Source organism: Eulemur rufifrons, chromosome 7 (genome assembly GCF_041146395.1).
Source record: "Eulemur rufifrons isolate Redbay chromosome 7, OSU_ERuf_1, whole genome shotgun sequence".
NCBI lineage: Eukaryota > Metazoa > Chordata > Mammalia > Primates > Lemuridae > Eulemur > Eulemur rufifrons.
The window spans coordinates 91,953,368-91,974,720 of NC_090989.1; the positions used below are offsets into that span (position 1 = coordinate 91,953,368).

Consider the following 21,353-nt stretch of genomic DNA (forward strand, 5'->3'; position numbering starts at 1 on the left):
AAAAGGGCCCCTACTTCATGGTTTGCTACTCTAAAAACTCACCCAGATTTTTAAAATACCTTGAGTCCTGAATGTTTAGATTTAGATTATATTTATATCGTGGTTGAGTACCATTCTGTCCTTGCCTAGATATGTGAATACTATTTTTGTGTGTGAGTAAGCTTAAAAATTGACTGTCTAAATATTTAACCAGAGTTATTTTAAAAGAATTTCATTATTTATCTTCTTTATGATTTATATTATCACATTCTGTGTCTGTAGTTACAGTTTATCATAAGCAGCCCATCTGCTCCAACAGCCAAATTGGAACATTCATATAAGATGAGTTCAGATATCATAAACATGACAAGAGATGGATTACATTTAGTCTTTCTCCATGTTTAACCAATTTAATTTGTTTCCTATGCAGAAGAGGCTCTAAATTTACTTAATATATGTTAGCACTTAGGAACATAGTTAGAAACAAGGCGAAGGTCTTAACCTATTCGTAAATAAATGAGAAGATTCCTGTCGGAGTGAAAGAGAGAGAGAGAATTTATGTCAAACAATCAGGAATTTAATACATAGTGGTCTTTTAGGATGTCCAGTTTGTGTACATACTCTTAAGGCATGATTACGAATAACTTCACTTCCTATAAACAAAGTGACTGGAGAAATTACTCACAGATACAACAAAAAGGGGAAGAAAGGTAAGACGTTTTAACCAAAGCCAATAAGTGAATTACTTTCCCTGAAAAGGTTAAAAATGGCAGATTTATTTTTCGCTGCCATAATATTTGTCTTTGTTGGGCCAGCTATCTGAGGTATTCTCCAGAAGATGCAGGGCTCATTGAGACGTCACCAGATGACCTCAGGTTCAAAGTTACAGCAGCGCCCTGAAGGAATTTTCCCCTCTGTACTTTGGGGGCTCAAGGAGCCTTAACCAAAGGTGAAATCTGCTGGCTGAATGAAAGTATTGATACCGCTGTAGGGAAAGCTTTCCATGCTTATACTGGATTTCCCTCTGCCCCCAGTAGAGGTCAAGTAGAGGACTTTGTAGTGCAAGCAAAAGATTCATTCATTTTTCACTCTTTAGGTAAAGGACTTATGTCATATTATTAGTGAAAATGTGATTAACTGTTAAAGCAACATAGGTCTTAATGATCTATAAAGCCATTTCTCTCAAACTTATGGATTCATTGCTCTGAAGTACTAAATATATGTTGTTCTAGGATTATGCAAGTCATGAATACTAAAATTAAAAATAAACATATTTCTTTGATGATGATTTATAACCAAACAATTTGGGGCTAATACATTCACATTATAGGATGCAAATACAAATGTGACATAGCTGAGTGGGCCTTTAAGATGAAGTGCCATTATTTTTGGAAATATGGGCAGTGCCTCAACTTTATCACAGGCTTTGTAACATAATGTTTTGAGAGCCTGTGACTGATGTTTCAACTTGCGGCGGCTTGGTTCTAAATTCCATACTTAGCAAGAGAATGGTTTCATTCAGCCTCACTGATGATCTAAAAACCCATATGGGGGGATATTATATGCCATTGTGAATTAGTATGTGGAGTTAGTAAAATGAGATTAGGTGGCTCCTTTCGAGTAAGACACCAAGTTCACAATGAGCACAAAGGCAGGGTCGAGGCAGTCACAGACCCAGCAAAAACTACTGTCACAATTCAATGTCCATGAGGGTAGGCACCCAGAGCTCCTCTATAGGCTATTCAGAAATTCTCCAGGGAGTACTGACACTAACATCCTGGTTATACATCATAGTTATTTCCCCCTGTCATGACGAAGATCTACACCCCAGATCACTCAACAAAGTAAAAAGCTATACGGAAGGTCAAGTTGACCTTGTTTTCTTTAATTCTCTATCTCTTCTTCTGGTCCTCTATGTCTTCTGTTTCAAGGACCACATTTTGCTATTTGTCTCTCTTTTTCTTTCATTCTTCTGTTTATGTCCTCTACTCCTTTTCCTTTTCCTTCTTTCATTTTTATTTTTCATCTTCCTTTCCCCATTTCATCCTGTTTCTTTCTCTCTGAACCAAGGTAGGCGATTCACTGATATTAAGTATATTAACTGTTACATTTTTGGCACTGTCAGAAGTTGCCTAAAGGAAAAACGTTTTCTGGTATCAAGAGAGAATTGAATTCCTTAAAACAGTGAATATGTGATTCGCTTCCAATTCTTGTATTGGGATTACTAACTTTATTATTGCAATCTAAGTGGATCCTTTCATTTCTCAACAATTTTTTATTGGTACAATATGAATAATAAGATAGTTATAATGGTAATTTGTGCAAGGGTTTTAAAAAATAAGTTAGAAAGTAGAAAGACGGACAGAAGGAAGCAAATGATAGAGCACAACACACATTATATGAGCACTGCTGACTGCTGTACGAATTAGACGGCCCCAGTGTGCATTTAATTTATGTAGCTGATAACCCAAGTTAACAGAGACCCTGGCACTGTTATGGAGGTAATATTTTCTCAAGGATGTACAGTCTTAAACAACTTCTTCCTGTATTAGGTTCATACATGCTTTTCTTTAACATAAAGCAGGTATGTCTGTTCTCTTGTTCCATTTCATTTTCTTGGAAAAATAAATTTATTGTAGGCCAGCTGAATGGAAATTCTGCTTACTGTTTACGACTGAAGTTGCTCTCCTCTTCTCCTGCATTACCCAGGGAATTGGTTTAATATAGTCTTATTCCACACCCATTTCTTTATTTTTCCCTTCTCCATCCTTCTTTTCAGGGTTCTGTTTCAAAAACTATATTGCCACAGAGCAGCTGGTAGCATTTAGCAACCACCTGCACAAGTAGTTCTGTTTCCAATGGAAGAAAATTTAGCTTACATAAGGCAAAAAACTGTAACGTGTCGGCTTTTCCATTTTTATTTGTATTTGTGTACATTTTCTTACTCATTGATGAATGTTCTGCTAAGTGAAACTTAACTCCTTGGTAAAGAATGAGAAACAGTATGGTGTAGCAGTCATTTGTTTCAATAAGGTTTGGTTAAATTGAAACTCTGTCAGGAAGGTGAGAGGTTGATCATAGCCAGGAAGAGACTCTTAAAATCTGTAACGTCTTTGAAGGGTGAGAAAGCACCCTCTTGAATTGGAAATTTCTGCCATGATTTTCCAGGTAACAGTCCCAACTGAAGACTATGAAAAGCATCATGATGTGTGCTGGATTCCAATGGACGGCATTGTACAGTCAGACTTTTAAGACCTAACAGTAAATAAATTACTTTCCTATTGCTTGGGAATAAGTTTAAATCTCCAAGTTTTTATTAAATTGTTCATATAACTACCTACTGAATATTGATTAACTGTGCCAGCAGTAACTAATGTGTCAAGTAGCTTGATTTCCGTAAATCAAGGTAGCTATTCTGTAAATGAAAAACCCTAACCTAAAAGCCGGCCATCGACAGGTAGTATCTACTGACTAACCTATGCAAAGCCAGCTGCAGCTCGTAAGTCACTCTTGCTTGCCTCTCTCATTTAATCCTCAATCACCATTTTTTTTCCTAGGTCAAGGAACTGAGTCAGAGCAAGACCACGTGACTCAGTCAAGTTTTGTTAGCTAATAAGTGTAAACTCATGCAGACTTCTAGCATGGTCATCTTTTAAGGGAAAAAGTTCAGCAGTTACTATTGTTTTATTTAGGTGTAAAAGTTATTGGGAGCCAGAGAATATAGCTACACAGTTATTCTATTCAAGAATCTGAACCATGTAAATAAGTGCTAGATTACTTTTTGTCCAATTTTAAAATGAAAAAGGATCTTAGAAGAAATTTAGTATGATAGCTTGGCTTTATAGATTAACAAACCAAATATATGACTAAGGACACCCACTAGTTAGTGGTGATGCTGAGACAACAACCAGATTAAATTAATTGTCTCCTTCCCTTCCTTCCTTCCTTTTCTTCCCCTCCTTTTACTCATTTCTCACTGCCTTCTTCCTTCCCTTCCTTCTCAAATATTTGAGCCTGTGTTCTGAGCCAGTTACTGCTTATCTAAAGCTAGGTATTGAGGATAGGCCATAATGAAGTCAGACACTTTCTCTGCTCTCAGGAGGCCTAGCGAGGCACACAGTCAAGTGAACTGGTGTGGTGCTGTTATAGCAGAGGTGTAGGATATTAGGCATGGGCAATGGGTGGGAGGCACACATAACCAAGTCTAGAGGGAGTCAGAGGAGGTTTCCTTGAGGGAATATCTAAACCAACACCTGAAGAATGATTAAACTTTATTTCAATAAAGGGGAGTTGTATGATAGCAGAAAAGGATGCTCCAGAATCAGCCCAAAGATAAGACAGAGCATGGCGGAGATCACGAACTGACAGAAGTTCAGCGTGAGTGTGGGAGGTCAGGGAGAATCGTGAGTGAAGAGACTGAGCTGAATTCCTTTTAAAGGTAAATTGAATTCATCAGGCATTTAGATGCTTCTAAGACACCATTAGGAGCTATGCAGTTTGCAAGATAATACTGTTTAATTATAATGGGATAATCTAATGTAGTGAATGATAGAATAATAAATCCCAAAACAAAGGGTACATACAGACTATGAACTTCTCTTCGAGTTTGGAAGAGAAAGAGGTCACTGTGGACCACGGTACGAAAAGAAGCCTTCAAGGAAGACTTTTAAAGATGAGGAGTACCTCTATAGGTTGCTATCTGATTGCATTCCTTTTCTTCATGCACACATAGTCTTTACCATTTGTCTCAATCTCCTGAATTTCCCTTCACTCTTCATCTTATTGTAAACTTCATTTTGCCCACAATGCTTGAAGAGTTCAGTAATAATCTCCAGCTGCCAAATCCAGTGTCTGTTTTTCAGTCCTTGATCCACCATGACTTTCTCAGGACAATTCTTGCCTTCTTGAACCCTCTTCCCCGCTCTGGCTTCTAGACCACTGTTCACTTATATTCTGCTTGGTCTCCTTTCCTGGGCTTTCCTTATTCTCCCCTTCACAGTCCTTACATGTTGGTATTGTCCAGGGTCCAGACTTCAGCCCTTCTTTCTTTCTGTACTCTGATTCCTCTGGGTCATGTCCACCTAAAGATATTACCTATTTATCCAGTCCCAAACCATTATCTTGGGCTCTAAACCTACTAATCTACTCTTTTTCTGAGCATCTGCATCTTGCCACCCTTCAAATGAAATGAAATCCACCCTCCTTCCTCTTATTCTTATTGAGGTGATTTGTTTTGTCATATACCTTAGTTCTCAAGCTAGAACTTGGAAGTCTATCTTGACTTCTTGCACTCCTTCTCTCTTCACCCATGTCCAGTTATTTGCCAAATTTAATGTTCCACATCCCAGAAATATTTCTTGATTCTGCCTGGTCCTCTCAAATCACACTGCCTTTCCCTTAATTTAGAGCTTTACCACCTATTGCCAGGATTGCATGTAAGAGTGCTCTAAATGGTCTCCCTTCCATTCAAGACCTTTTATTAATTTTTTTATTATTTTTAATTTTTATAGATCTAGGGGGTACAAATGCAGTTTTGTTACATGCATATAGTGTGTAGTTGTGGAGTCTTGGCTTATAGTGTAACCATTACCTAAATAGTGTACATCATACCTACTGAGTAATATTCATCCTTCAACCCCCTCCCACCCTCCCACCGTGTCACTCTTTCAAATTTCCAATGTCTATTATTCCACCCTAGATGTTCATATGTATACATTGTTTAGCTCCCATTTATAAGTGAGAAAATGTGGTATTTAACTCTCCATTTCTGAGTTATTTCAGTTAAGATAATGGTCTCTAGTTCCATCCATGTGGCTGAAAAAGACATGACCTTCTTTTTAAAATATCAAACCTGAGATAAACTTTTATTTGCTTAAGGAACTACTCTGGCTTCCTGTTGTCCATAGCAATAATTTCCAACTGTGTTCTGCTCAGTCCCAGGACCCTCTGGGACACCTTTAAGAGTAGTGCTGGGGAGGGGACAGCCAAGTGGATTGGCCTCTCAAGCCCCACCTCTTCCTCAAGCAATACAGCATCACTTTTTCCTTGTTTGATATTTCTGGGTTTGCATACGATTTTGCTTGAGGGGAAAAAGTACTCTGTTGCTAAATAATTTTGAAAATTGAAAAGCCAAACTCTTCAGCCCAATATACATAACCCCAAGTAACTTAGTTATAAACTCTTTAGCTTCATTTCTCCCGTCTCTCTACCCCTCACTATAATCATTGTTCACTCAGAATTCTATCAAAAGCATTGTGCTCCTTCCCCGCTCCAAGTCTTTGCTTATGTTGGTTCCCCTCAGCCCCCTTGAAGTCCATGGCTGTGTTTGCTCTTTGTTTTCTCCACCTTCTCTACCTGGCAAATTCCTGAAGATTCAACTCTAATCTTGCTCTTGTAGCTGTCCCTGAGAGAGGCGCCTGCAGAAAGACATTCATCATAAAACTCTTCTACACCCTTAACACAGTTGCTTCCACCTCCGGATTGCTTTTCCCCTGCCTCTTGGAGGGCAGGGAGTGGGTCTTATGTTTGTACCCCAGCTTATAGCTCAGTACCTTCGATGCAGGAAGTTGTTGCTCAGTTTGCGTGAGCTCTGGCTGCTCCTCCTCCCGCTGCTGTGGCTATAATGACAAAGCCAAAGAATAAGTTGCTCATAGCAAAAGAGGGAAATATCAATAATGGTATTTTAGGTGTTTAGGATGGTCCATTTTAAAGTCAAGTGCAGACTGGATAACAAGAGAAAAGTCTGAAGTGAAGGAAATAGGGGTATAAAAGAGCTTCTCAGAAGAGTAAAATGTGAGTTAGATTAAAATTTACTACAGATCCATTGCTGAGTTGATGGGATGAAAGAATATATCTCAGAGCAGAAAGCTGGAAGACTGAAGTGTGTTCATTTTCTTCAGAAATCCTACCTATGGCAATGAGTACATCTCTCCATTCCTGTGCATTATATGTTCATTCCATTGAGCCATCGAGTCCAGATAAGTTATTTGGGCCCATCAGCCCTCTCCATCCCCATCACATAGTAGAGTAGCTGTAGCAACAGCAACAACTTGCCATTGTTGCTATGTGCCAAACAATTTGTTACACACTTTACTTGCATTACCTCATGAGATAGTGTTCATGAAAGATAATGAGATAAGTACTGTAAGTACTAGTACAGTATGACCTTCACTTTGGAGATGGGAACAATGAGGCTCAGAGAGGTTAATTAGCTAGCACAAAGCCTCATAGCTACGGAGTTGTGGACCCAGGCTAAGAATTCAAGTATGTTTGACTCTGGAGCCTGACTTCTGCTACACTTTCTGCTCAATCTCAGCAAGCTGTTTAGCCAAGCATTTTTGGATCTAATATCTGAATACTCACAGATGTTCAGGTAACAATTTCTTTATTAATGCAAATCAGGAAAGTTAGAGTTCCAGAGAAGTGAGTTATCTAGCTATCGGAAGCTCATCTCTTTGAGCCCTGCGGCTTCTATAATGTTGCCATTAAGTAATGAAAACTTTTCTAGCGTCATTAGTCCAGCAGACCAGATAGCCAATCTTGTTGGATTCATGTTCTAAATCAAAGCAAACTGACACTGAGAAACTCTCTTTTAAGAAAAGTGTATGTGTTTTGGCACATGGGCTTAATCTCTTTGATGCCCAAATTAAAGGCAATTTTCCTACACTTCAGAGTTCTCAGCTGGATCTCAGGTAACTGAAGTTGTTAGATAGCATCCCTGTAGATGTAGACTCACAGCTTGCTTTGCTGCTTTAAACAAGTTAGATCTCTAATATCTTTCAAAGTAACATATGCATCAAAAATGCTGTTTTAAAATGCAGATTGCTAGACTTAACCTCAGATCTACAATTTAGAACCATTGGGAGTAAGACTCAAAAATATGAATATTTTTATGCAATAACAAACACCATGAAGAGAAGTGTGGTGATGGTCCTTTGAAAAAAGTGGGACTAAGAGTGCTAAGCATAGTTGTTAAAGTATGCAGACATTTAATAATAGTTGTTAGCCTTGGCAGCTCTATTTTATATTACACCCTGCCAAATGCCTTTCAGCCAGTGGCTTTCTGTGGCAATTAATTGTAAGCACCTCAGTTCTGTGAATGTTTAGACTCAGTTCAAGCAGCTCTAGCACCTAACCAAGTGATCCCTCTTCTTATCCCCGTTCATTTTTTGTTTAGCTTTGATTTGTGTTTCTCGTCTCCAGATATAAATAAAGTTCTCTTAGGTGCTCCTCTGAGCAGAAACTCTGCATGTGTCTTATCATTTAAGTCTCATAACAACTTGCAAAAAAAGACATCATTGGTTCCATTGTACAGATGAGAAAGCTGAGGCTTAAACAGCTTAATTAACATTCCAAGGTCACAGAAGCAGGGAGTTGGAACTGGGGTTTGAACCCAAGTTCACTTGACTACATACCACTTCCTGTTCTCAGTGTGTCAGGTGCTTGATCTCATCTGGCTTCTTACCCGGTAAGTGCAGATACAACCATAGTGTAAGTATCCTACCCAGGACCCCTGGGTTATACTGCCATCAAGCCTGTTTCTGAGCACATGTCTGTGGTGCTCTCTGAATCCTCACCGTACTCACAAAGTTACATCTCCGGGAAGAGCAGGTAAATGCTATTATTTAAATTCTGAGGTGTAATTGAAATCTGGAATTATTTTTAGTTACAGTTTTTTTTTTTTTTTGAACCAGTCTCAGTTAACTAGCCCAGTTAATTGTTGGTGTGTGGAGTGAAGGGGTAACCTATTCCCCTGGAACCGCTGCTGATTTTTTTAGTCAGTGCTGACCAAGAGGACTTTCCACAAAGATGGAGATGTTCTGTCTGCACTGTCCAGGACAGCAGGCCCTGGCCACATGTGGCTATTGACTTACATGGCTAATGTGACTGAGGATCTGAATTTTTAATTTTAACTTTAATTAATTTATGTTTAAACTTAAATAAGCACATGTGGCTGCTTGCCATTATATTGGACAGCATCGGTCTAGATAGGTCTACAGGAAGACGGTGAAGTCAAGTAGTTAGGGATTCAAATCGGGAGCCAAACCGACTGGCTCACTAGCCTGTGTGACTTTGCACAAATTACTGGGCATCTCTGTTTTTTGTTACCTTGAATATAAAATGGCAACAATAATAGCATGTGCTTCACAGGTTAGTTATGAGCATTACATGAACAGTTTTATGTAAAAATACTTAGCACAATGCCTTGCACATACTAAGGGCTCAAATACGTTAGTAGCTGTTATTATAACTGTTAATATTACTATTATTAGTCCAACTTCCTAAATAATTTGAGTTGCTTGCCTTTTTGAGATTTGAAATCTCCTTAGAAGTGCTGATAACATAGTAGCTGCTTAATACATATTTATTGATTTAAACTTTTGAAATCTCTCAGATTTAGGACTTTTTTTTTTTTTATTTAGAACTTTTGATTCATAGGCTGATGTATATATACACAGAGTAGATGCTGGAGAGGGCCTCAGAAAATGCCTTCCCTTCCTCAGCTATACAATAAGAAAGTGCAAGTCTGTTGGTCAAGATGAATAAGAAGGAAAAGAGATGAAGTTCCAGTGCCTACAAAGATAAAAATGAAATCCTATTATCTTTTATCCCATGCAACTCGTATACCCAGGATCTTAAAAAGTCTATTTAAAGTTCGAAATGTGTGAGTAGGTGATCAAGGGAAGGGCCATGTTAACAGGACACATAATAAATAGTAGGAAGTTGTTTCTCATCAGTCATGTTATAAATCAATTTTAGTGATTTTTATTGGCCAGTCAGTATATAAGTACTTTGTGTATCAAAATAAACACACACACTTAAAAGAACTTGTATACCACACATAGTGTGTGTGTATGTGTGTGTACACATATTAATATTGACATTAAAATTAGATAATAAAACCTTTTCATTTAGTGCCAACTAAGTCTAGCCACAATAAACTGAAATTTTGAACTACTTTGGCAAGCCTTAGCTTATAAAGGCCTTGTAAATGGCTGTACAAATACTTTTCTAAATGGAAATAATATTGGACCTGAAGTTTAAAGTACTATAGATAGAAAAGAGAGGTAAATAATTACCTTTTTACTTTGTGACCATATTGTAAATGCCAGACAATGGAAAAACTAGTAAAATTAAAAAGGAATTCCTAAAATAAAACAACAACCTGGCTCAAAATTGTCTTTTCTCTTCATCTGCATTTCAGATTAATGTTGACTACATTACTAATGAGTCATTTTAATAGAGAGTGATTCATGCTGCTCAGCGTATGCTGAACTGCAGGTCTGGGATAGAGAGGGAGTCCTGGGGAGGTGGTGGGGGCCGGGGGGACTCCAGAGACACCGTACTGTCAGTGCGAGCTTATGGCTGCTTAGTTGACAGCTTAAAAAGAAAGACCAACTGCTCAATAGAAGGAAATATTATATGTCCTTTTAATGAGTTGAATTTGAAAAACTTTTCGAGGAAAAGTGAAATAAAGTATTCATGAAAGGCTTTATCACAGTTGCCAGTCTACATCTTTATTAGTTGGTAAGAGGTGCCAAGCATAGATATTGGTCAGTTTATTATGAAGTAATTCTGTCGTTTTAAAAACTTTCAGTGGCATGATATTGAGATGGTCCTGTTGTTACAGTCTTGTTGAATCGTTGACTTTGTGTTGATTTTATTATTCGCGGAGGCCCCACCTATTGTTTCGGAGGTCAACGAGTTTTTTCACTGCATTTCAGCTGAACTATAGCCCCTGGTCAACCAGACTCTTTCTTCTTAGGCAAACATTCTGCAGCAGCTGGGTTGGAAACTATCATTCCACACATCACAGCAAATCTCAGACAACTTGAGTTTAATTATTCCCTGTTGACCGGCTTTGCCATTACTAAAATCTCTTTTAACACACTAGCATTGAGAGTGGAAGTGTAGGGTTTCTTAGCTCTCAGCACAATAGCTTTTGCATTAATACCTCACAGTTTATTCCATAAAGCAAAGGCCTACTTGTGGTCTCTAAAATCTGTTTAAACATAAATTGCAAAGAAAGGCATGGGTGACACAATAGTTATATGTAGTGAAAAGAAAACCTATGGATAGCTTTAGAAACTTTTTGAAAAGAGTAGATTCCTCTTAAAAAATTATTTTGCCTTTCAAGTCTATGTTAAAGAGATTTTAATCACCCTTTTGTTTTCCTTAACTTTTAGAAATCATTTATGTTTTATTACTCTGCTAAATAAATAATGTGGGCATAGTGTATCCCAAACAGAACTTTTCACAATATTTAACAAACTGTAATTTCATGATTAATAGTGTCTAATCTGAATATCCCGTGAAAGCCCCATGCGGCCAGAGGTGTTCCGTGTTACTAAAGGTTAACAACCTCACAAAAGGGATAGTTCAGTGACTATTTCCAAATAGGTTTATAATAAAACCTTGGGTGGTGGATATCTAGCATAACATAGCCTGAGATTTATCACAACCTAGGAATGAAGTAATACAAAGGGGAAGAACTGAGAAATTTATGTTTTAAAAATTCATTTTGAAATATCAAACATGGGAGAACCTAGCACAGGGGCATTATTGCTTTCAAAATTATGTGGGGCTGGTGAACCTTATCATAGCTGATGAACACCAGCTGATTCTACTAAGTAGATGGCCAGAACTTTCTCTTTTTTGCTGCTATACGCTGTTCTCCCCAAGCTCCAGGCTCACAACTTACTCCTGTAGAAACTACTGAAATGTGGTAGGATTGACCCTGAGGGAACCAGGTCCTCCTTGATGGTAATTCCTATTTGGGGGCTGAGGCATATCACCAATTTCACAGGTAATCTTTTAAAACCCTGAATCTGATTATATCTCTCCTCTGTCAAAACTTTTCAGTGGTTTCCCATTGCCTTCATAAAGTTCAAAATTCATAACGTCACTTATGAGGCCCTCCGTCATCTGGCTCCTGCAAACTCTTCAGTCTTCCCCCTCTCTTCATTCTTCCCTCAGTCCTTCACTTGTCTCAGTTCTTTAAACTTGCTCACAGGCTCTCATACATTTCCTACATACATGTATTCCTTCCTTCCTTCAATATTTATTGAGTACCAACTGTGCCAGGCGCCATGCTGATTGCTAAGGGCTATGTAGATGGATAAAATAGGCATGGTTTGTCCCCTCCTGAAGTGTATTAACTAGTCAGGAGCCGGAAAGGGAACCAATACCTGTAAAAGCTGTTCTCTCTCCTGTTTTTCTCTTGCACATAGTGGGCTCTTTCTAATATTTCATGTCTCACATTAGACACCCTTTCCTGAGGGAGACTTCCCTGATCCTCTTGATATATGCTGAAGAAATAAAACAGAACCATATTAACAGAAACTAGACTTGAAGAGTTTAGAAAAGTCCCACTTGACTCCGCAGCTTCTGGGTTCTTCTTGAGTTTTATTGGTCATCTTCCCTCACTTGTTTATATTTAGCTCCTGTGGGTTAAGGCCACATGTGGATGTTGCGGTGAGGATCTGGCATACAAGGAAGATAAGAAAATATTGGAAAGAGTTAGAGGGCATCATTTATTGAATACCTACCCATCTCAAGTATTTCACTCCCATTAAAGTTTTGTGATCTTTATACAAATATGAAATATGTATAGAGAAATAGGAGAACATAGACTGAGAGCACAGAACTTTAGAAGCAGATCACTTAAATCTAGATTCTACCACTGGGATCTTTCTGCTCCCTCAACTTGGAGCTGGAAATAATACAGGTTGAGTATCCCTTCATCTGAAATGCTTGAGACCAGAAGTGTTTAGGATTTCAGACTTTTTTGGATTTTGGAATATTTGCATATACATAATGAGATATCTTGGGGATAACCCAAGTCTAAACACAAAATTCACTTATGTTTCATATACACCTCATGCACATAGCCTGAAGATAATTTAACATAACATTTTTAGTAAGTTTGTGCATGAAACAAAGTTCATGTACATTGAATCTTCAGAAAGCAAAGCTATCACTATCTCAGCCACCCATGGGGAAAATCCACTGCATCATATTGGCACTCAAAGTGTTTCAGGTGTTGGAACATTTTGGATTTCAGATTTTTGGATTAAATATGCTCAACCTGTAGTATCTATTTCTTAGGACTACTGGGAGACTTACATGAGATAATATATGCAAAACCATTAGAACATGCCTGGCACGTTGTAAGTGCTGGCTCTTAATATTATTCTTATATCATAGATGAGAAAAAAGGCTTGGGAGGGTTAGGTAACTTTTGAAGACCATAGAGTTAGAAATAGAAAGCAATAGAGCCAGTATTGCAACACGGTTCTTTCCAGTTTCAGACTCTAGCATCTATTCTCTACACCAGAGCAGGTAAATGCCCAGTGAGTGAAGGGGACACAATAGGCCATCATTAGTTACCAGAGGAAACAGAGTCTGGTTTTAAAAGGCTGTTTTGAGAAGTTGTCTTCATTGCCTGCTTTTTGTGAATAAACCTGTGCTTGAGCTCTTAAGTAATGAACAGCAGTGACCATTTGTGTAAATGTGTCAGGTGGTTGCATAAATCCTTGGGTGGCAGCATATTCTTCTTAATTTTAAAGTGCTATGTGTCAGGTTGAGGAGGGAAAATAAGAAGAGAACACCCTTGTGCTGATAAATTGCTTTCTCCAAATATACGTACAGTTGGACATTATCTTGCAGAATCTCGGATCTAGTGCTTTTCCTTAGAAGTTACAAGAAGTCATAGCTTAGCAATAAAACCCCCGCATTAACTTAATAAAGATAAAATATCTTTTAGGAATTTCTCATAATTAAAGCATTGCTGATATAACTGATAACTTAGGCATGAAATTATTGTCTAGATTTTTCTTTTTAGAAAGATGGTTTACTTAAGGTTTTTGTTGAACCATCAGGTCCTTTACAATTATTATTTTTCTACCTATACTTTACAGTAATCCAGAGCAATTAGCAAGTAAATTTCTGTGGTTTTGATGCCATGCATCCATTCCTGTCCTTTGCATTAGTAACGTGTCAACAGTGCCAGAAGGAAATGCTTAGTGGTAGGATCATTGCCAATTTGTTCAAAATTTAGTTCCACTTTAATTGAGTATCTAATATGAGCCAGACACAAAGGTGAATAAGACGTTTTTTCTGGGCTTGGAAAACTTAGAGTTTAGTGGTAAACTATATATACACTGATAGATATTTTTAAGATAACATAGATTGACTTATGGCTGTGAGGAAGCATAGCAAAATGTCCACTATTGGGAGTTTGGGAATTCATCACTCATTTCTAGAGATGAAATCCTTAAAACGATAAGCATGAGTTAACCAGGTAAGTCAAAGGCAGAAAGGATGTGCTGGGCAAAAAGAGATCTGACAAAGCAAAAGCTCAGGACCTGAACCTGTGGTTCAGGTGAATATTCAGGTGAATGTGAAGACTTACAATCTGATCAACACTTACAGAGTGCACAGTATGAAGTAGGAGATAAGAGGACACGTGTTTGACATGGCAGTGGAGGCCACGTGAAATGTCTCATATGTTATGTGAAGTTCCTTGGCCTTCAGCTTTCCAACGTAAATAGTTATTCAGTGACTTTAAGCAGAGAATTAACATGGTTTTATTTTATTTTTACGCAAGGTAAATGACTCTGGCTACATTTGGCAAAATGGGTCTCACGTGAGTAAGTCTGGATGCAAGGAGTTGGTGTGACAATTAAAGTGAGAGAAGACAAGCAAAACTGAGGAGCAACTGATATGAGAACTATTCAGGAAATGCAATTGGCAAGGCTTGGGGATTGGCTGGGTTTGGGACCTGAGAGGGGCACAGAAGCTAAGATAGTGAAGCCAGAGAAAAATAGTGAACACAAAATGTTTTCAGAGTTGTACAGACTGAATTTAAATGGCTTTGAGACAACTGGATAAACCAGTTTGGAATTCAAAAGGGAGCTTGTGGTTAGAGGTATTGTCAGGGAGTTACCGGCATTGGGAGTGAGGGAGGATTAAAGATTTGCAAGTGGATGGAAGAGAACCTTGTGGGCAAGTTAAAGGGGTGAACAGGCAGAGGACAAACCCCTGGGAGAAACCCAGCAGTTCTTCAGCAAGCGGAGAAAATCATCTCAGGGGAGCATCCTGAATAAAAAATCCAGAGGAGTAGAAGGTAAACCAGGAGAGTGGGGTCATGAATGCCAAAGAGACCATTTCAAGAAGGAGGAAGTGGTTGTTTAGCATCAAATGTTGTAACTTTCACAAGTATTTTATATTTCTTCCTATGCTTATTTTTTACTACCTTTATTGATGATGGAAATAGATATTGAATGAATGGGGCCAAAATGAAAGAGAAGGAAAGTCTTTTCCTTAGGGTAAACTATAGAACAACAACATTTTCATGTAAATATAATAAGTATAATAAAAATCCTTTAATTGACAATCATATAGTACATGGAGTTTATAAAGTGTCCTCATATCCAATGTCACTTGATTGTCACATGAATCCAATATGACAGACACTGAGAGCTTAGATTTTCCCCCTTCTTCCAACTGTAGAAGCCAATGCACAGTGAGGCTAATGTCTTGTCAAGGCTCCTTACTAGTGAGAGGTAGAGCTTGGACAATAGTGTTATGTCCCCAGCCTCCTGACCCACTGAGCCTTTATGATACCATGTTAGGAATCCAAACACGATGAATAGTATATATTCCTTTAGCCTATGAGTACAAAATCTTTACATACATTCCTCAGGTTTATTACTTTCCTTCTAGTCATTGTCATTCAAAATCTTCAATTTCAAAAAGTTACAATAATCCAAATATCAATTACCATTTTTATATAATCTCTTCTGTTCCATTTTTCATGTCTATAGAAAAAAATTTGCAGTACAATTTGTTTCTTCTGGGATTAAGTTTATTTGGGGGATAATTTCTAGATGGCTAGGCCTTTAATTATATTTGCAAGGGTACCTGCAGAAGCAGATAAAGTGAAAACCCATAATACAATTGAACATAAGAAAAGAAATCAGCATTCGTCAGGATTTTGTATAACATTGGGAGACTTTATCCTGAATAAAATAGGTAATAATCTATACAAGACTAGACAAATAACTAAATCCATGTTATTGGAGGTGGGATGATTACATTACTTAATACAAGGTATCTACCATCCCAGTTCTTGAATTATATTTCTCTGTGAGGTCAAATATTATGGGCAGACTTTTTTTTTGTAATTTTTGCATATGTCCCTCCATAAAAATTTATAGTGTTCATAACAAAAGGAGAGTTCCTTTTGTTTTTCATTCCTCAATTCTTTCTCTGTCAGTATTGCCTGTTTTGTATAGATATCACATGAGTTTCCTCTGTCTTGTGCCCCACTTTGGATGGAACCCATTGAATGTTGGTTTAATTTCCTATTGCTCATTCTGGAATGACCTGGCATTCCTTTAGTATTTATGTTTCCTCTCTTGGGAACTCTCTATTTTGTTAGAATCAGTTCTCTATCTTCCCTTGAGAAAACTAAGGCCAAAAGTTCTCCCCTGCCCCATCTCTTCATCTGTATTTTAATAGTTTACTTGAGTACTTCTTCCAGGCTAGTTTCCTTTTTTCTCTTAATGGTCTTTTCCATTTTACAGTAGTTGAGGAGTAGCTTCTTATCCCTGTTACTATGCATTTTCATTTCCTTCCTCTGCTTTAGAGTAACATGGAGTAACTGCTTGACAAATGATTATCAAATGATTTATTCCAGTAATAATTTATTTCATTTAGAATTATTTTCATTTTTGGATCAATTTCTAAATACCTTTGTGAGATCATTTTTATACTACTCTTTTTAAAGGATTACAATGGCTATGATATAAATATTAAAGATCTTTATAATGTTGTCATAAAATAATATTTCAAACTTGTATTTCATCAAAAGTGTATTGGATACCTACTATCTACAAACCACTGGACTGGGCATTAAAAGAGATATAAGAATGACAAGGGTTCTGTGTTCTGAAAGAATAAAGCCTAATAGGGGACTCAGAATAGATGAAAATCTGGCAGTCTACCTTGAATTATTGTTGTTTTTTTCATGAGAACCAAAGCAATTGAATTCATTCTTATATACTCAGTAAACATTTTTAATAGAAAAAGATAATAGGCCGGGCACAGTGACTCACGCCTGTAATCCTAGAACTCTGGGAGGCCGAGGTGGGTGGATCGCTCGAGGTCAGGAGTTCGAGACCAGCCTGAGCAAGAGCGAGACCTCGTCTCTACTAAAAATAGAAAGAAATTAGCTGGACAACTAAAATATATATAGAAAAAATTAGCCGGGCATGGTGGCGCATGCCTGTAGTCCAGGCTACTCGGGAGGCTGAGGCAGGAGGATTGCTTAAGCCCAGGAGTTTGAGGTTGCTGTGAGCTAGGCTGACACCACGGCACTCACTCTAGCCCGGGCAACAAAGCGAGACTCTGTCTCAAAAAAAAAAAAAAAAAAAAAAAAAGAAAGAAAGAAAAAAAGAAAAGAAAAAGATAATAGCATTTTTCTTATGACATCTCTTTCCTCAAAATCTTCACTATTATTTCTTCCTTGCTAAAAAAAACAGATACTTTCAGATAGAAAATTGGCATGTATAAAATTAAGTTATCCATGTGTATATTTAGGGAAGATAAATCTTAAAATAAGGCAAGGAATTTGTAAGCATTCAGTAACAAAAACAAAAAGAAATTTCAGGCATACATTTTGAAATCTTTCTATTAATTTAACAACATTGAAAGCAGAATATCCATTTTGGAGTTTTAGCATATGCATACAGAAGACTGTTCTGTAATTTATACACGAAACACTGCCTATTAGATTTAAAATATAGAATTCGAAATTGAGAATCAAAGAGTCTACAGTGTTAGCCATTCCTTGATGGAAAAGGACACAATGGGTAGAACCTCAAAAGCCCCAGTAACTTTATTTAAAAACGGATTCATATATTAGTTTGATTTTCCTATTCAGCTGCTGAGTTCAGTAGTGTATACTTCTTCAGTAATATGAGGAGGAAAAGATCCCCACTGCTATTTTTATTTGGGGGGAAACTTAGTTCTCCCAATCCTATGCAAATTACCTTGGAAATTACCTGTGAAGCTTTGTGGAATGTTGCCCAAAATTAGAGAAACTGACTCTTAATATAGACTAGAAAAAGAACCATAGCTCTGGCCACTGTGTGCTGAATGAAAATAGTAATAATAATAATTATAACAGCCAAGCACACATTTTCAGCACACACACACACACACAAAGTGTGTATACATATGAATTGTGCCTTCATCTAACTTGCTACAATTAAGTACATTGGAAAACAATATAATCTGAGGGTTACTTTTGAGAGAATGGAGAGGCTTGGTGTTGACTTTTAAGGTCTGACTTGAAACAAATAATTTTAATGATTAAAATAGACATCTAAATCAACAGAGGTAAAAATATAGTCATCAAAAGATGGTTTGCAGGCCGGGCGCGGTGGCTCACGCCTGTAATCCTAGCACTCTGGGAGGCCGAGGCGGGTGGATTGCTCAAGGTCAGGAGTTCAAGACCAGCCTGAGCGAGACCCCGTCTCTACTAAAAATAGAAAGACATTATATGGACACCTAAAAATCTATATAGAAAAAATTAGCCGGGCATAGTGGCGCATGCCTGTAGTCCCAGCTACTCGGGAGGCTGAGGCAGTAGGATCGCTTAAGCCCAGGAGTTTGAGGTTGCTGTGAGCTAAGCTGACGCCACGGCACTCACTCTAGCCTGGGCAACAAAGTGAGACTCTGTCTCAACAAAAAAAAAAAAAAAAAAAAAAAAAAAAAAAAGATGGTTTGCAGTGTTAGGCATGTATATGAAATAGCTTTTGTGATAGTCTGGGGATTTCATTTCCAGTATGAACTACATAGATGGCTAAATATAATTTTCTTAAAATATTATTTCATTGGGCCAGTCGTAAGATATCATCTTGGCCTTTGTATTTTAGCTGGCTGACATTTTCTTCTTTCCCATGAAAAAAAAAAAGTAGAACTGCCCTCATATAGAATTGAACAAAACAGAGTATCATGCTGCCCCTCTCTGTTTATTAAGATAAACTTCTGTCTGATAAGATGGTTAAGCAGGAAGTTGAAATAGTTCAGGGAAACTAAAGGCTCCTTCTTGCTCTCACTATCTGGTACACATTATTTTACATTTTGGAATTATATTTTGAAGAGTTTTTTTTTTTTTAAAGTACAAGATATACTGAGTTTTGAATGATACTTAGGTTTCTTTTCTGTGGGTACTGAATAAGTGTGAAAAAATGTCAATATTTTTATTTGTATTAACACTCTGAGGTCAGAGCAAACATTTTGTAATATGAGAAAAAGTATGCCACCTGGGTTCTGGAATGTTTGCAAAAAACATAGGAGAACATGTCTGGAAATATAATTGTCACCATTTCCATTTATAAATAGTTTTATAGAATATTGATTATTTTAGTCCAAATTAATGAGGTTAATTTAATTTACTTTGATAACTCCAGACGCTCATTTTCTTATCATAGTTTCAAGTCTTTCTTTTACTTAGTATGTCTGACTCAGGAAAAGATTTGACCTGTGCTCCAGGATAGAATATTAAGTATTGTATTTCTGCTAAAGATTGTGTGTGATTTTTTTCCCTACATTAAATGATAAAACAGAAAACAAATTCTTCTTGAAAGCCATCTTCTTCAGCCAAGGCACATTGTTAAATTTAATTCAATCTGTGCTTATGGAGTGAACTAGTGCTAGACGAAGGGGAAATATTAACCTATAACTTTTTAAAAAGTAAAACTCAAATCTCAGCAAATATAATTTTCTTATTCTTGTCTGCATGGTTACTTTTATGTAAATAATATATATAAATTTTATCTATAATTACTATATGAAGAGATTTCATCTATAATATATTCTATTTGTATCTATAAATTTTATCTATAATAAATTTTATCCATAATTTTATAGATAATTTTATCTATAAAATCTATTCTAAATTCTAAATTTTTGCTTTTACTGTTTCCTTTGAATTTTTAAATATGTTAAAGAATTTACCTTTGTATGGAAATTTGCATTTTTTCCTAGCATTTCAACTTTTTTGTGAAATTGCCAATTGTCTGGCTCTAGTCAGAAGAGTTGACTTGATGAAAATGAATGTACTATTTAGTTATTGATAGCCCCTTCTGAGTATAAGGTTCAGTCAAGCACCAAGAGCCTAACAAAGTGAACTAATGATATCTCCAAGACAGTTTTGATATGGACAAAAAAGATTAGTTGTAGAGTCAGCATAGAACTTTTGAGTCAGTATAGGAAATTAATTTTAGAACCTCTTTGGTTTGCCCATAACCAATCATAATGTAGTTGATGTTAACAAATCTGACCTAACAGGATTTTAATCTAGAAACTGGCAACATTTATCAATTCCACAGCTACAATTCTTTAATCTAATATATCTCAGCCAAATGAAGCTAAAATAATACTATAATTTAATAAAGAACCAAGTAGTTTAATTTAAAACAACATGGAAAAAAACAGATAATACTGTAAGATAAAAAATTATTAGCGTTATTTCTAGAATCTAAAGCATTTCTAAGAAAACTAATTATGAAAAATCTAAAAGTGCTTTAAAAATTTCTTCTGAAAAATTATCAAATTATTTAACAGTAGAAGTGCAATTGTTTTTAAAGCCTTTTTTCCCCCCAACCATGTTTCATGTGAGAAGCTGCTATTCTCCCTCATTTCTCATAGATTTCAAAGAGTATTTTGAAGATGTATTTTTTTAGAGAATCTGAGTGAGTAACTGGGTGGGAACTAACACTGTTAATGGATGTAGGGAGCCTGGAAGAACAAGTACTCAAAAGCCATTTAAATATGTACATTCTAGTATGTTTTATTGAAAACAATTTTGAAGCCATATATGTATGTGTGTGTGTATATGTAAAGTATATAGAATCAATTTTTCTACATTAAGGTTACATGTCTATTCATAGAGGTATAGATTACATATGTATGATGTGAATTTTCAATTATCCAAGAATAAGTTAACTTTTTTTGGAGGAGTCGGAGGGTAACGCTTAACTATGGTGAAAAGCAATTACAGAGGATTTGTGAAAGCAATTTAAATTACTGTTAATCATCTGGATCATCTACATATTAAGAGGAGTTTATTATTTATAACTGCACAGTAGATAATGAATACACAGCATCTTTTCTTCTATCATGTGGGATGTTGAGCTCCCTGGCCCACCACACAATCACACACATCATAATGCTCTATTTCTCCACTCACTGCTCATCCTTAGCACTTGGCAATGGCTGGTCAATTGGAAAAGGTCAGAAGGCCCCAGTGCTTGCAGTAGAACTGGTGGAGTTAGGTAAGGAGGAAAAGGCACAGGGGAATA

The 21,353-nt window shown here is 36.9% G+C and overlaps 1 protein-coding gene across 4 annotated transcripts in view; it reads left to right on the plus strand.

Moving 5' to 3' along the window:
- MECOM (MDS1 and EVI1 complex locus) overlaps positions 1-21,353 on the plus strand; it is a 540,410-nt gene that overhangs the window by 436,708 nt on the left and 82,349 nt on the right. The window lies entirely within an intron of this gene.